An 18,424-nucleotide genomic window follows, 5' to 3' on the forward strand; every position below is an offset into this window, starting at 1 on the left:
CGCAGTGGTCAGTGACAATGGAATACTTGAAAGTAATCCCCTCACTCCAGGAACTATCACTCAGCTGGCAGAACTAATAGCCCTCACTCAGGCACCAGAACTAGGAGAAGGAAAAGGGGTAAATATATATACAGACTCTAAGTATGCTTATCTAGTCCTCCATGTCCATGCAGTAATATGGAGAGAAAGGAAATCCCTAACTTCCGAGGGAACACTTATCAAACATCAGGAAGCAATTAGAAGGTTATTATTGGCTGTACAGAAACCTAAAGAGGTGGCAGTCTTACACTGCTGGGGTCATCAGAAAGGAAAGGAAAAGGAAATAGAAGGGAACCACCAAACGGATATTTAAGCCAAAAGAGCCGCAAGGCAGGACCCCCCATTAGAAATGCTTATAGAAGGACCACTAGCATCGGGTAATCCCCTCCAGGAAACCAAGCCCCAGTACTCAACAGGAGAAATAGAATGGGAAACCTCACAAGGACATAGTTTCCTCCCCTCAGGATGGCTAGCCACCAAAGAAGGAAAAATACTTTTGCCTGCAGCTAACCAATGGAAATTACTTAAAACCCTTCACCAAACCTTTCACTTAGGCATTAATAGCACCCATCAGATGGCCAAATTATTATTTAATGGACCAGGCCTTTTCAAAACTATCAAGCAGATAGTCAGGACCTGTGAAGTGTGCCAAAGAAATAATCCCCTGCACTGCAGGCCATACATTTCAATCCCTGTATCTTTGACCTTCTTGTTAAGTTTGTCTTTTGCAGAATCAAAGCTGTAAAACTACCAATCGTTCTTCAAATGGAGCCCCAGATGCCGTCCATGACTAAGATCTACCACGGACCCCTGGACTGGCCTGCTGGCCCATGCTCTGATGTTAACGACATCAAAGGCACCCCTCCCGAAGAAATCTCAACTGTACGACCCCTACTATGCCCCAATTCAGCAGGAAGCAGTTAGAGTGGTCATCAGCCAACCTCCCCAATGGCACTTGGGTTTTCCTGTTAAGAGGGGGGACTGAGAGACAGGACTAGCTGGATTTCCTAGGCTGACTAAGAATCCCTAAGCTTAGCTGGGAAGGTGACTGACCACATCCACCTTTAAACACGGGCCTTGAAACTTAGCTCACACCCGACCAATCAGGCAGTAAAGAGGTCTCACTAAGACGCTAATTAGACTAGAACAGGAGGTAAAGAAATAGCCAATCATCTGTCACCTGAGAGCACAGGGGGAGGGACAATGATCAGGATATAAACCCAGGCATTTGAGCAGGGAGCAGAAACCCGCTTTGGGTCCCCTCCGTTTGTATGGGAGCTCTGTTTTCACTTTATTAAATTTTGCAACTGGAAAAAAAAAAAAGATGAAAGGTAAGTGTTGGTGAGGATGTGAAAAAAAGGGAATCCTTTTACATTGTTTGTGGGAATGTAAATTAGTACAGCCATTATGAAAAATAGTATAAAGGTTTCTCAAAAAATTAAAAACAGAGCTACCATATGATCTAGCAATCTCGCTACTGGGTATATATCCAAAGACAATGAAATCAGTATGTCGAAGAGCTAATCGGCACTCCCATGTTGATTGCAGCACTAATAACAATAACCAAGATATGCAATCAACCTAAGTGTCCACCAACAGATGAATAAAGAAAATGTGGTATATGCATATGTACAGGGGAATACTATTCTGCCATAAAAAGAATAAAATCCTGTTATTTGGGACAACATGGATAAACCCAGAGAATTATGTTAGGTGAAATAGGCCAGGGACAGAAAGACAAATACTGCCTGACCTCACTTATATGTGGAATCTAAAAAAGTTGATCTCATAGAAGTTGAATAATGGTTCCCAGAGGCTGGGAGGGTAGTGAGAAGGAGTGGGGATGGGGAAGGTTGGTCAACAGGTATAATGTTACAACTAGATAGGAGGAATAAGTTCTGGTGTTCTATTGCACAACAGAATGACTATAGTTAACAATAATGTATATTTCAAAATAGCTAGAAGAGAGGATTGTGAATGTTCTTACAACAACAACAAAAAATAGATAGGTAAGGTGATGGATATGCTACTTACCCTGATTTGAACATTTCACAATGTATACATGCATCAAAACATCTTATTGTACTCCATAAATAATACGTATAATTATGTGTCAAATGAAAATGAAATAAAACTTTAAAAAGGAAAATATGGTATGTATACACCTGCACACACACACACACAAAGTGGAATATTATTCAGCCTTAAAAAGAAGGAAATTTGCCACAACATGGATGAACCTGGAAGACATTATGTTTAGTGAAATAAGCCAGAAAGAAAGAAACACAAATACCACACAAAACACTTGTATGTGGAATTTTTAAAAGTCGAACTCACAGAAACAGAGAATAGAATGATGATTATCAGGAACTAGCATGGAGAGGGCTGAGGATTGATGAGATGTGGGGCAAAGAATATAAAATTTTAGCCATTCAGGAAGAACAAGTTCAAGAGATCTATTGTACAATAAGATAACTATAGTTAATAACAACGTATTATTTATTTGAAAATTGCTAACAGTAGATGTTAAGTGTTCTCACCACAAATAAATGCTATGTGAGGCAATGCATTTATTAATTAGCTTGATTTAGCCATTTTACAACCCATTCATATTTCAAAACATCATATTGTGCACCATAAATATATGCAATTTTAATTTGCCAATTTAAAAATAAAAAAGAAGAAAGCTCATTTTGATCACCCCCAAAGGATGCCTTATGCCCCGATAAGTCCCCAGCCACAGAGGCTATCATTGTTCTGATTTATTTCACCAATAATTAGTTTGCCTCATCTAAAAATTCATATAAATTGAACAGTTCATTAAAAAAATAGAATAAAATGTTCTAAGGGATAAGATAGATGTGTAGCCATCGAGGATATTGCTCAATATATATAAAATCAAAAGAAAAATGAAGAGTAGATGAGTGGAAGACTGTGGTCAGCTACTCCAATAGAAAATCAGGATTCCTTGCCCAGTTTTCAAACCTAAGGTAGTTTTCAAACCCACTACAGAACATTCCCCTTGACTGAAAGAGAGGCCAGGTCCACATGAAGAAGGACCTTGTGACACCAGGACAAATGTATACAGTAGTGATTCCTCTAACTATTCCCCAAAAGGTCTTTGGCTATACACTAGGGTATCATGCTCTGGAAATGGGAATACATGGATTTTATGATGACTGTTAGATACAGGGTCTGAATTGATGCAGATACCTAGAGAACAAAAGCATCTTCACAGACTTCTTGGTAAAGCAGAAGTATATGAGGGTCAAGTAATTAATGGAGTTCTAGCTAGACACATGTGTCCTCTGGTCTGCAGATCCACACAGAGGTCATTTTCCCAGTTTCTGAATGTATAATTGGAACAGACATATTAGGATTTTACAGAACCTTCATATTAGTTCATTGACATATAGAGTAAGAGCTATTGTAGTAGGAATGGTAAATAGAAGCCCCTGAAACTACGTTCTCACCCCACCGCCAAGACTATAAATCAAAAGCAACATTGCATCCCAGGAGTGACATGGCAGAGGTTAGCATTACCCTCAGAAATTTAAAGGATGTAGGGGTGCTGGATTTCATTATAACCCCATATACTTCATCGTTCTGGCCCCTAGAAAATCAGGTGAATCAGAGCATATGACCTTGAACTACTACAAACTTCTCCAAGTAGTAACTTCAATGACATCTGCTGTATTCGATGTGACATCTTTACTATAGCAGATTCACACTGCCACATGTGTGGTTAGTGGCTATTGATCTGCTTCCATTTTGCTCTCTATCAATCAGGACAAGACACACACACGGGATGGCTAACAGTATACACTCATGGTCTTGTCCAAGCACTATGTCAGTTCTCTAGATCTCTGTAGTGATAGTGCAAAGGGTTCTGGGCCATCTGAACATTCCACAGAACTTCACGTGGGGTCACTAAGTGGAAAACATCATGTTATTTGGACCTTAGGAGCAAGAAATGGCATTTATCCTGGACATCTTATTAAGACATGTAATCTAAATGGAGGAAGACAAACACTACAAAGATTTAGCAGCCACACACTTCAATAAAGTTTTTAGGCATCAACATTCTGGAATATGCTGAGACATCCCTTCCAAGGTAAAGAACAAGTTTCTATATGTCACACCTTACTTTACAGGCCATTTTGGAGGTGAAATATATAGTATACTTGGGAAGGCTCCTTCAACAAACTGTCGAAATAATTTGGAAAACTGCTAATTTTGACTTGGGCCAAGAACAAAAAAGACTCTGAAGCAGGTTCCTGCTGTGTTCCGAGCAACCCTGAAGCTTGGGTGCAACAATACAAACTCCTTCTCACCATGGCTGATCTACGTACTGTTGCTGCTAAATGTCTAACCTTCCAGCAACAAAGATCACTCCTGAGTACTTGATATGGGACCATTCCTTCTTTTTCCCTTCAGCCTTATAGAGGTATAACTGACACACAAAAATTTTAAACATAAATATTGTGTAATGATAACCACAATCAAGCTAATTAACACACCTATCATCTCATGTAGTTACCTTTTTGTGGTAGAAAAATGCTTAAGTAGATCTTAGCAATCTTGAAAGCAAATTTCAATTATAAAATACAGCATCAATTATAGTCACCATGCTGTATATCAGATCCCTAGAACTTATTTTTCTTATCGGTATTCTTCCTTCAGGTGACCAACCAGTCACTTGGTGGCCTATTGTTTATATCAGTTCCATTCAACTCTGGAAAAAGAAATATTTTATCTTGAAAGGGATTGACACATATTCCAGATACGTTTTTACTTTTCCTGCCTGTAGTGCCTCAGCTATCTCCATTGTGTGTAAGCTCATAAAGTGTATGACCTACTGACCTGGGATGGCGCCTAACATTGTCTTTGAACCACAGGACCATCTTCATAGCAACGGAGGTATGGCATTGGGCGTGTGGTTGTGGATCACGTACCATCTAGAAACTGCCCTCATGAAAGAGTAGTGAAATTACCTCTTAAAGGTACAGCTAAAGTGCTGGCTTGGAGACAACACCCTGCAGTAGATAGGGCACTATCCTCAGGTTACAGAATAGACCTTCAAGCATTTGCCACTGTATATGGTGCTGTATTCCCAGTATATAGAATACATGGAACTGGGAATGAACTGAAAGTTGGAATGGTCCCACCATCACTACCAGTGGCCTCTTTGGGGAATTATTTCTAAAGATCCTGATTCCCAGAGGGGTGATGCTTCCTCCAAGCAACACAGTAAAACAATCCCAAATTGTTTTCCAAAGTGACTGTATAGGTCAAGTGCAGTGGCTATGTCTGTAATCCCAGCACTTTGGGAGGCCAAGGCAGGCAGATTGCTTGAGTCCAGGAATTCGAGACCAGCCTGGCCAACATGGTGAAACCCCATCCCTACTAAAAATACAAAAATTAGCCAGTCATGGTGGTATGCTCCTGTAGTCCCAGCTACTTGGGAGGCTGAGATGGGAGAATCGCTTGAACCTGGGAGGCAGAGGTTGAAGTGAGCTGAGATCGCGCCACTGCACTCTGGCCTGGGTGACAGAGTGAGAACCTGTCTCAAAAAACAAAACAAAACAACAAAACGAAACTGACTGTACAAGTTACAGTACATTCCCACCAAAAATTAGAACTCTTCATCAGTACTTGATATTATAAAACTTTAAAAAGTTTGCTAATATAGTAAGTACTCAGTGACATCTTATTATTTTAATTAGCATCTCTCTGTTTATTAATTATGTGAAGAACATTTTTCCATGTTTAGTAGCCGTTTGGATTTTCTCTATTGTGAAATGCATAATCAAGTCATTTGCCTAGTTTTAATTTGGGTTTCTGCCTTTTTTCTTACCAAATTACCAAAAGAGGTCTTTATATGATTGGAAATAAGCTTCGTTGTTTTATCGTTAGCTGGTTACATAAGTTGCAAATATCTCCTGCCAGTCTATGGCTTGTATTTTTATTTTTTTCATGACATTTTTTGTGGAACAGAAGTGTTTTGTCTTCATGTAATTGTACTAATCTTTACTTTTATGGTTAGTGGCTTTTGTGTCTCATTTAAGGAACCCTTCGCCACCCCTCCCCCTGGTCACGAAGATATTCTTCTGTATTAATCACTGGATAACTTAACAATTTGTAACACATTAGATCTCATATTCACCTGGAATTGAGTTTTGTGTGAATTAGGAGTTCAATTTCATCTTTTTCCAGCATGGTACACAATTGTCCTAGCGCCACTTATTGGAAAGGCTTTTTTCTCCCGCTGCCCTGCAGTGCACCTTTGTTGTACATCAAGCATTCATTTATGTGTGGACCATTTTATTTTCCTGTTGCTGGAATATAGAAGTACCATTACTTTCTAATATTGATTTTTGTATCCGGCAAACCCCCTTAAACATTTTAAACTGTATTAATGGGTTTAATATATTTGATTTACTTTTAGCATTTCAAATGCCTGAACAAGCAAGCCCATGATCTTATTTTTAAAACCTTCCACAGCACTTCAAAGGCTCTTGTAAATCCCAATTTAAGTAATAAATTTGATAAATCCATTTCTCTTAAATATTATGCCACTTACACATTTGCTCACATTCTTACTTTTTAAAATTTGAAATTATGTCAATTACATGTTTTAAATAAATGGAATCACAAGACATCTGTAAGATAGTCTAATATGGCAAACTCTTGTAAATATTATAAACACTTTAAAGAAAATCATAAAAAGATTATTCCTAAGCCTAACATGAAAGTATTCATACTGGTGGCATGATATAATTTACCAGCTTTGCATTTAAATATAAATCTTTGATTTGAAAAGTCACTCACTTAGTAAAGGAAGCAGCTTTAACATCAGAAGTTAAAGAAGCTTTAATATCACAAGATCAGATGTTCTATTTCAAAAGAACTGAGGTTACCACCTGGAGCAAGTCATTGTTAACAAATATACAATTTATGACCATAAGGTTACTTACCAGTTTGACATTTCAGACTGGGATGGCAACATGGGAGACATTTAGCTACAAGATCATCTTTTCTGAACCAAAGATGGACACCTGAGTCCTTTAAAAAATCATCTCTAAGTTAGGAAGGAGCTCTAAGCCCAAACTCTTCAGATGGAATTTCTCAACCTACCTCTTCGAGTTCACGAGTTGAACACCCCAGCCAAAAGCCATTCCTTAGACACACTGCAGGCCCAGTGCTGTGCACCTGAGCAGCAAAGTGAGCCTTTGGGAGGGCAGATGCAGGAAAGAAACCTGCACAAAGCCCTGGATGTGGGCTTGGGACCATTCATACTTGGAATTTGTGTTTCAAAACTTAATCTGTGTGTGTCCAAGCCAGGGGTTGAGAGAGTAGGGAGCATGGGGGTGTGGACCTTCGTGGGTATGTCCCCTTGATCCGTGGACTCTGCAGCTCATGGAAGGGTGACGCTCACAGGGGAGTCCAAACAGGTCCCTCTAAAGTGAGGGGTGTGGGGAAAGCCCCACTCTTGCCTTGCTCTCAGGGCAGAACTGCACTACAGCTAGGACAAAATTCCATGCGTTTTTCTTACCTTTTTAAGTAAAGTGATTAAGCCAAATAGAAAGACCATCTAGCAAATCAGGAGATCCAAAAATAGAGATGAAATGGTATGATGCCAAAGCAGAATTTCGCTATCTTGAGGACCCTGAAGATGGGGCTTTGACTGGAAGTATTTTTATGCTTCTAACAGAATAAATAAGTTCCTCAGACAACAAAAGCAGCTAACTCACTGAAGCTCATTATTTAGGTGGTCCTCAGCAGCCTGCTAGAATGTCTTTATAAGAGGGATTTAGAAGGAAACATCTACTTAGAAGTAGGGAGACTTGAAACGGCTTTGCGTAGTGGCTTATATAAGCTGAAGAAAATGTCAAAAGAATGGGTGGGGAAATGGCACCATAAGCATTGATAAAGATTCTTTTTTTTTTTTTTTTTCCTGAGATGGAGTTTTGCTCTTGTTGCCCAGCTGGAGTGCAATGGCATGATCTCAGCTCACTGCAACATTTGCCTCCCGGGTTCAAGTGATTCTCTTGCCTCAGCCTCCCAAGTAGCTGGGATTACAGGCACGTGCCACCATGCCAAGCTAATTTTGTATTTTTAGTAGAGATGGGGTTTCTCCATGTTGGTCAGGCTGATCTTGAACTCCTGACCAAAGTGCTGGGATTACAGGCTTTAGCCACCATGCTCGGTTGACAAAGAGTCTTTAATCATGTTTCTGAACTTTCTCCTGGGCCCATCTGTGCACTTCCTTCTGAAATCCAGCTTTAGCAAAAGAATTCGGCTAAGTCAGTTTCACCAGAACCCCCATCCTTGATAATCTGATCATCCTTGATATCTGATCAGGTTCCTCGTCTTCCATCCTCCCCCAGGTGATGTCTGATCATCCTGGTCTATCTTCAGCAAGAATCCTGTTGGGTTGATTTAGCCAGAATCCCCTTTACCCCTGATATTTCCTCCTAGTAGTTTTCCACCCACTGACCCCCACCCTGCTCCTTGGTTATAAATTCCCACTTGCCCAGGCTGTATTGGAAGTTAAGCCCAATCTCTCTCCCCTACTGCAACACACCGTTGCAGTCATCCCTGTACCTATCTTGATGGTTCTGAATAAACTCTTCCTTACTGTGCTTCAACAAGTATCATTGAATAATTTTTTCTTTAATATTAGTTAGCTGGCCAGGCACGGTGGTGGCTCACACCTGTAATTCCAGCACTTTGGGAGGCCGAGGTGGGCAGATCATGAGGTCAGGAGTTCAAGACCAGCCTGGCCAAGATGGTGAAACCCTGTCTCTACTAAAAATACAAAAATTGCCTCAGGAGACTGAGGCAAGAGAATTGCTTGAATCCGGGAGGCAGAGGATGCAGTGAGCCGAGATCACGCCATTGCACTCCAGCCTGGGCAACAGAGAGCAAGACTTCATCTCAAAAAAAAAAAAAAGTAGTTAGCTATGGCTGTGAGTGCCAATCTGCTCCACCCCCAAATTCTTTTTTGGTCTTAAGCTACCACAAACAAATGAACAACAACAAAAAAATATTGGGCTTGCTTCTGCATCATGGTCTTTTTGGGTCACTGAAGACAGTATATTAAACACAGATCCTTAGGAGCTTCTAAGTTAGGAAACACTCATAGGTGAATGTGAAGAAAATATGATACAAATAAATAACATTGCAAAAATTTACATGGAGATTTTAAAACGTGGTTCTGTTTTATGAAAGTGCAACTTGTGAAAAATGAAAGAAACCATACACTAATAAGGATGCACCTGTCATCACTTCTATACACATACCTGTTCTAAAAAGTCAAAATGTAACAACTACCCCATGTCGATTGAGAAGTGACATTAAACTTTCCCTAGGAACCAGACAAATCTTACACTTGCTCAAATTCAGCTACAAAGAAAAGTATAAGCTCAGCTCCTTTCTTATGGGTTCACCTGCAACTTTTTCCCTGGGTAGACTGTAATGAATGACATCTTTAATTAGGAACCTGAAGTGTTCAATATTTGCACAGAAGGTCAATCCCATCCATTTCACCTCTTATTTTCAGACTCCAGGTTCTAATTTGTAATTATTGCTGTTCAAGGACCTTAGCTGAACTGACTCCGCTAGGAAAGACTGTTCCATGCAATCCTCTTAGATAAGTCACTGAAGCAACTCAAAAACAATAAAAAAATAGTATATTCATAATTTTGTAAAGCCTTGTCATGGGTCTTTTTCTCTGATGTTAATTCTATAGAATAAAAATTTCCTCCCAAATCCACATCTCTTAGGCTTAAGATAAAGGATGGTCAAGAAGTTGAGGTGACTAGTTTTAATTCCTGGGGGATCCTTTGAGATTTTGGTTATCTCCTGCCTACCCCATTAAGAGAGCAATATTCTAATACTGTCAATATTTTACATGTTAATCCATGCTGGTAGGTTTGGAGTAGAATCACATTTTGGTTTTAAATAACATTCGTTTGGTCTATTTTTCTGTTTTTATTTCAAAGGTAATGCATGATTCAAACCAAATTCCCCTTAATCACCCATCTCATTCCCCCAAGGCCAATGATTAATATTTCCTTCAATACTTTTCCTACGCTGACACAAGTGTGTGTGTGTGTGGTGTGTGTTTAAAGGATAGGATCATATAACTTCTATAACTTCCTTTTCCCATTTAATATAAAATGGATGTATTTTTATGCCTGCTTATATCTACTAGGTGTGGGCCTCTTAAAAGCTACGTATTATGATTATACCACAATTTATGTAATTATTCCTTTTTGTTAGCACTCAAGTTGTTTCCAAGCCTTTGCTATCACTCAAGAGGCCGTCACGAACATTTCTTCGTTCATTTACTCCACAAACATTAATTTAGTACTTATGTCAATCACTGAACTTCGTGCTGGGGACAGAACCATGAACCAAACACAAAAGTCCTTGTCTTCACGGACCTTATATTCTATGTAAGGAGATAGACAATAAGCATGATAAATAAAACATTATTTATGTATTTACATGTAGTTAAACATGTATGTTAGCAATAAGTACTAAAGGGAAAATAAAGGAAATAGGGGAGGAAACATTGGTAAAGGAGGGACAGGTTTACAATTTTAGATAATTTGGCCAGAAAAAGACTCATTTAAAAAGTCATTGAGAGCAAAGGTCTAAAGGAACCAAGGTCCTTTGCCACATGGAAATCTGGAGACAGTGAATTCCAGGCAGAGGAAGTAAAGAGAAAAATACCTCTGAGATAGAAACATCTCTGGCCAGTGTGTTTGGAACAATGAGTTGTTCAACAAGAGTTGGTTGAAGTGACAGGGCAGTCTTGTACACGCATCTTTACACAGATTATGATTGCAGCTGGATTTAGCTCACTCTCTTTTTCACTCCCAAAGCCCCCTTTCTGCACATGAGGGTTTCATAGTGCTCCCTGGCTTCAAACTTTCTTTGCTCCCCAATAGACTAAAAACTCAAACAAGACTCTAAATTGCCTGGCCACTGCTTCCATGTCCAGCCTCATCTAATGTAACTATTTCTCTATCACTAGGCTCCAACTGTCTGGTGGTTCCTAGAGTCCTTCAACCTTCTCCCCACTTCAGGGCCTTTATTGTATGCCTGGAATGCTCTTCCAGAGTTCTTGGCATAGCTGGCTTGTTGTCATTCCTCAGCACACATGCAAGTGTTACCTCTCTAGAGTGGCCTCCCTCAATCACCTTCTCCTCAATGCCTCCTCTCCTTCCCCATTATTCTTTATCATAGCACCCTGTTTATTCCTTTTACTGAAGATACAAAAAAATCTTCAGTTAAATCTTTTATTTAGACCTCAAACCTCTTCTCACCATATATTTAAAGATGATTTCCCTCTCTTAGGTAAACTGTGAAAATGACAAATTGTGACTCTTAACTATTTTCTGTGGTTTAAATGCTTGCGTCTCCCCAAAATTCATTTGTTGACATTTCAACTCCAAGGTGGTGGTATTAGAAGGTGTGGCTTTTGGGAGGTTAGCTCATGAAAGCAGAGCTGTCACAAATGGGATTAGCACCTTCATAAAAGAGGCCCAAGAGAGCTCCCATTCCCCTTCAGGCATAGGAGGACACAGAGAAGGGATGTCTGTCTATTAACCAGGAAGCAGACCCTCACCGGACACCAAATCTGCTGGACCTTAATTTTGGACTTCCCAGCCTCTAGAACTGTGAGGAATAAATTTCTGTTATTATTAAGTTACCCAATTTATGGTATTTTGTTATAGCAGCCTGAACTAAGACACTTGTTCTCATAAAAATACTATTATAAGAGTAAATTTCATATTACTGTAACAAATGGAACATGCATACAATGCTTCAATGTTTCTTTGTAAAATTTCTCCAATGAGAAATTGTTTTAAAATTGCACTGGCCTGTGATTTAACGTTATCACTAAGGAACAGAGAGGAACCAGCCTATTAAATCTTACGAGTTGTAGAATGGAGGCCCATGGCAATCATATCTGCCCTTGGAGAAGTTATATGAAAAGTACAGAAAATTTAAACCTTGTAGTATATCCCCAATTAGGGGTAAAACCTTTAAAAAATTGAGAGTTCTAGATCTGCCCAGATATGTGAAACCCACAACTGTTGGAAAAAGAAAAGTAGAAGATAAAGACATTTTCAATCACAGAAAAATAAGATCATAACTAGCAAATTTATTTTTAAAATTGTCTAAATCCCATATCACCTAAATTCCACATCACCACTTACTCTGTAATGTCCCCAAAGTACGATAAGGGTATGGTTGCTTCCTTTTCTCCTAAATTATCAAAGTCTTAGTTGCCTTTAAAAATACAGCACGCCAAAGTATTATTTTTAGCATCTCAGTCACAAGGCATCTTTCCTGCAAACCATGATTGAGAAGCTCAAGGGTGCCTCATTATAAAAATATTCTCAACCATTGCTCCATTTGCTGGCCTTAAATACTGTTTTGGCGACCCCTAGTGTGAAACATTATTTCAACATCTGGACATATTGAAAGTCCTCTTAATACTTGCTTACAGACAGAAACGATATCTAAAATAATTTTTCACCAAGGGAAATGTGACTTTAGTTAATTTCTATTTAAAGTTCATGTCTTTCTTAGATCATAATAAAATTTGAATATAATTTCTGGTAGCCCAAAACATTTGGAATTCACTGAGAAGCAATATGGTTAGAGATTCATGATTGCATTAAGTGTGTGCACAACAGTAGTTTCATTGTCTTAATTAATGCTCTAATTCCACTACTAGGAATTCACCCTATGAATATACTTGTGCATGTGCAATATAACATATGTACAGTATTAGTCATTGCAGCAAGTTATTCATTGCAGCAGTGGAAACAACATAAATGGTAATCAATAAAAGGGTGGTTACTTGGAGTATGATACACACATACAATGGAATATTATGTGGCAATAATACAAGAAAAAAAAGAATGAGGAAACTCTTCATGTACTAATATGCAATGATTTCCATGATATATCAAAGAACATAGAACAGAATTAAACAACCAACACAAAAAAACTAAGGTAGAGAATTATGGTGAGCATTTTGCTACCATATGAATTTTAAAATACTATATATATTTATATTTGCTTATACATCCATGAATGTAACCTCCCAAAGGATACACAAGAAACTAATACAGTGTGGTTACTCATTAAAGATGGGGATTGAGAAATGGTATGAGTTAGATACTGCTTTCCTTGTTATAGCTCTCTATGTGTGGATTATGCCTTTACTATTCAAAATGTTAAATGGCTTTTTAAAAAATGTAAAGCCTGCAACACAAGACCAAGAAGGACAAGGAAGACTTTTCTTGAAAAAAAGATTCAACAAAATATAATTTTCTGTCTAAAAATATATGTAATTTTTTCTTTACACATTTTAAATTCTATACACTTTTCCAGTGGAATCTTTTGTTGCATATTTTCCTTACTCAAATGCTGAACTGTAAGACAGCATTTGTAAAATTTTATTTTTAAGGTTTCTGTTTACTTTTTTTTCGTCCCCAAAGTTACCTAGTGAGACAACATTTGATAGTTACATAAAGCAACCTAACAGGTGGGATTGACTTGAGGTAATATCTTGGGGTAGGAAATGCTCACAGCTCTCCTGGCATGTCTTGCCAATAAGATTGCTGTTTCCAGACCAAAATTCTTTATTGTCAACAAGTGTAAGAAATTGTAATATTCCTTATTAGGGCATAATTTAAAATTCACGGGTAATATAAGTATACATGGCAGATACCCAGGAATAATCTTAACAGAATATGGGAAAGATATGAATGGAGAAAATTATACAAGCTTTATTTTACATTAAGAAAAGTAGACTTAGGTTGCAGTAGCTCACGCCTGTAATCCCAGCACTTTGGGAGGCCGAGGTGGCCTTGAGGCCAGGAGTTCAAGACCAGCCTGGCCAATATGGCGGCCCCTGTCTCTACTAAAAAAAAAAAAAAAATAGCCAGGCATGGGGGCATATGCCTGTAATCCTAGACACTTGGGAGGCTGCAGCATGATAATTGCTTGAATTTGGGAGGTGGAGGTTGCAGTGAGCCGAGATCACACCACAGCTGCACTCCAGTCTGAGCAACAGAGCAAGACTCTGTTGAAGAAAGGAGAGGGAGAGGGAGAGGGAGAGGGAGAGGAAGAAAGAGAGAGAGAAAGAGAGAAAGAGAGAAAGAGAGAAAGGAAGGAAGGAAGGAAGGAAGGAAGGAAGGAAGGAGAGAAAGAAAGAAGTAAATAAATGAAAATATATAGTATGTGTATATGACCCCTCTCTCCAAGTTAAAAATTAAATATAATTATAATTAAAATTGCAGCAAGGTTTTCATGCTATTTGAAAGCTGACTTCATTAAATGTGAGGCTTTGTAGTGCCTTTAAGGATCATTTGGGGGAATGTAGAAAGTACTATTCAGGCATTTATTTAGGTTTTAAAAGTTGATGCTCAATCTACTAAACTTATAAATTGCAAAACTACCTTTGTTTCCTTAAGCTTTTAACTTCAGTTAAAAATCCTAATCTATTTCAAAGTTTAGCAAATTTTAGCAGTCCTTTTAAAGGGGCCTTTGAATAAAATTTAGTTCTACTCCAAAGTTTAACTATTTTAAACACTTTAAATCATAGTGTTTTTTTTTTTTTTCCTTTTTTTTGAGACAGGGTCTCACTGTCACCCAGGCTGGAGTGCAGTGGTGTGATCTCAGCTCACCGCAGCCTCAGCCTCCCAGACTCAAGCAATCCTCCCATCTCAGCCTCCTGAGTAGCTGGGACTACAAGCATGGGCCACCAAGCTCGGCTAATTTTTGTATTTGCAGTAGAGACGGGGTTTCACCATATTGCCCAGGCTGTCTCCAACTCCTGGACTCAAGAGATCCTCCCACCTTGGCCTCCCAAAGTGCTGGAATTACAGGCGTGAGCTGTCACACCAGGCCTCAACCATAGTTATTAATATATTTTATGTTCCTTGTTAGTATTGCAATTGTCTGATTTAATAAAACTTTTCAAGTATTTCAATTATTTTCATAAATCTAATTAAATTCACAAATATGTAAAAAGCAAGCTATTTTATGTATTACATGTCACTGTATATAACTATTATGGCTGAATTGTGTCCCTCTAAAATTCATATGTTAAAATCCTACAGCCTGGCCAACATGATGAAACCCCAAGTCTACTAAAAATACAAAATTTAGCCGGGCATGGTGGTGCATGCCTGTAATCCAGCTACTTGGGAGGCTGAGGCAGGAGAATTGCTTGAACCTGGGAGGTGGAGGTTGGAGTGAGCTGAGATCGTGCCACTGCACTCCTGCCTGGGCGACAGAGCAAGACTCCTTCTAAATAAATAAATAAATAAATAAATAAATAAATAAATAAATTCCTAACCCCCAGTACCTCAGAATGGGACTGTATTTGGAGACAGTGCCTTTAAAGAGGTAATTAAGTTAAAATGAGGTCATATGGGTGAGCCCTAATCCAATATGACTGGTGTCTTTATAAGAGATTAGGACACAAACAGGCACAGAAGGAAAGCTTTGTGAAGACACAGAGAGAGCCAAGGAGAGATACCTCAGAATGAAACCAGCCATGCCAACACCTTGCTCTTGGATGTCTAGGTCTAGGACTGTGAGAAAATAAATTTCTGTTGCTTAAACAACCAGTGATACTTCTGTCATGGCAGCATTAACAACCTAATATACCTTGACTCTTAATTAATACATGTAAGGGCATTTTCCATTTCCCTCTAAAGGCTTTTGAATGTGAGGCATTCTCTCATATTCTTAGAATCATTCTTAATGATATAGAAATAGTATCGGATTAATTTTCATGACTTTGTTAGACTCTATCACAATTTCCATAAGGATTCTGACAATTCTAAATTCACATGGAAAAGCAAAAAATCAAGACTAGTCAATAAATTTATGAAAGAAAAATGTTGTACAGGCTTTCACCCAATCAGATATCAAGACCTATTGTAAGGATTCAGTAATTAAGACCCTGTGCTACTATTAAAGGTACAGACAGATAAACTAATGGAATAGAATGCCCAGCTCTATAAGTATGTAATAGAAGCACTAAATAAGTAGAAAAAAAAAGATGTACTATTTAATAAATGATTGGTTATCACTGGTAACCAGAAAGTCAAATAGGAAATATTAAAAATTAGATCCATAAATCAAAACAAAACAAAACAAAATCTTCCAGGTGGATTAAAGTCATAAATTTGAAAAACAAGAATTCTAAAACTTTTAGAAGACGATAAAGGAAACTCTTTTTGTGGCCCCTTGGTAGGAAAGGGCTTTGATTGATTTCATTTTCTAAACCAAATACAAAAAGCAAAAAAACCATAAAGAAGGGCTGATAGGCCGGGCGCGGTGGCTCAAGCCTGTAATCCCAGCACTTTGGGAGGCCGAGACGGGCGGATCACGAGGTCAGGAGATCGAGACCATCCTGGCTAACACGGTGAAACCCCGTCTCTACTAAAAAGACAAAAAACTAGCCGGGCGAGGTGGCGGGGGCCTGTAGTCCCAGCTACTCGGGAGGCTGAGGCAGGAGAATGGCGTAGACCCAGGAGGCGGAGCTTGCAATGAGCTGAGATCCGGCCACTGCACTCCAGCCTGGGCGACAGAGCGAGACTCCATCTCAAAAAAAAAAAAAAAAAAAAAAAGAAGGGCTGATAAATCTGACTACTTTAAACTTAACTTGTCTACAACAAAAGATATCCTAAAGATAGGGTAAAGAAAAGCCATAGACTGGAAAAAGATACTTTCATTGCTTATAATCAGTAAGCCTAGTATCCTGAATATATAAAGAGCTCCTAGGCCAGGCACGGTGGCTCACGCCTGTAATCCCAACACTTTGGGAGGCAGAGTTGGGTGGATCACTTGAGCCCAGGAGCTTGACACCAGCCTGGTCAACATGGCAAAACCCTGTCTCTACTAAAAATACAAAAATTAGCCAAGTGTGGTGGTGGGTGCCTGTAATCCCAGCTACTTGGGAGGCTGAGGCAGGAGAACTGCTTGAACCCAGGAGATAGAGGTTGCAGTTAGCTGAGATTGTGCCACGGCACTCCAGCCTGGATGAAAGAGCCAGACTCTGTCTCAAAAAAGAGCTCCTGAAGATTAGCAAGAAAAATACAAACATCCAGTAGGAAATGGGCAAAGTATATGAATACACAATTCACAGAAGAGAAATACAATAGATAAATAAACAAAAAGACCTCCAGCCCCCCTGGTTAATCAGGGATATGCAAATTAAAGCCAAAGTGAAATTCCATTCCATCCAACAGACTTGAAACATTAAAAAGTATCTGACAGAGCCAAGTATTGGAGCAAAAGGAATTCTCATTCTGCTGGTGGGAGAGCCAATTGGTACAATCACTTGTAAAGCAATTTGGCAACATTTAGCAAAGCTTGAAGACACTCATCCCTAAGTCTCAACAATTTTATTCCTATGTATATGCCCTAGAGCAGGGGTCCACAACCCCTGTAACTGGGCCATACAGCAGGAGGTGAGCAGTGAGCAAGCAAGAAAAGCTTCATCTGTATTTACAGACACTCCCCATCACTGGCATTACTGCCTGAGCTTCGCCTCCTGTCAGATCAGCAGCAGCATTAGATTCTCAGAGGAGCTTGAACCCCATTGTGAACTACGCATGTGAGAGATCTAGGTGGTGCACTCCTTGTAAAAATCTAATGCCTGATGATCTGAGGTGGAGCTGAGGTGGGGATGCTTGCACTGGGGAGCAGCTGCAAATATAGATTAATGTTAGCAGAGGTTTGACTGCACAGAAACTATAATAAATCAATTGCTTGCAGACTCATATCAAAACCCTATCAGTGAGTGGCAAGTGACAATTAAGCTGCATCTGGTGGCAGGCTTTACAGTGGCAAGTGAGTTGATGTACTTCAATTATACAGCTGCATCTGGTGGCAGGCTTTAAGTCACAATTCAACACTTATTTTAGTCTGTGGATGGTCCACTGTTTATTTTATTTACCACTTCCATCAATGCTTCTTTCTGGCACTTGTGTCAGTCACAGTTTTGGTAAGCACACAAGCTAATCCCAGCCAACATGAGCAAAAAACAAACATCACTAGAGCACTTCTTTCAAAAAGGAGAAAGACCCAATGATGAGACAGAAGACTCTAAGACTGCCAGCAAAAAGAAAGCTGCATTTAAAAGAAAATACCAAGAGTCCTACTTAAATTACTCCTTGCAACATGTTATTCACATTCTCCAAGTTCACTTTGTATAATACTTGGTAACTGGCTATCCACTGAAACTACGAAAGCTTCAAAACTGTTTCACCACATGGAGACCAAGAAACTTGCATTAAAAGACCAGGTTTTGGAGGTTTTCAAAGGAAAAAAAAAA

Source organism: Papio anubis, chromosome 6, assembly GCF_008728515.1.
Source record: "Papio anubis isolate 15944 chromosome 6, Panubis1.0, whole genome shotgun sequence".
NCBI lineage: Eukaryota > Metazoa > Chordata > Mammalia > Primates > Cercopithecidae > Papio > Papio anubis.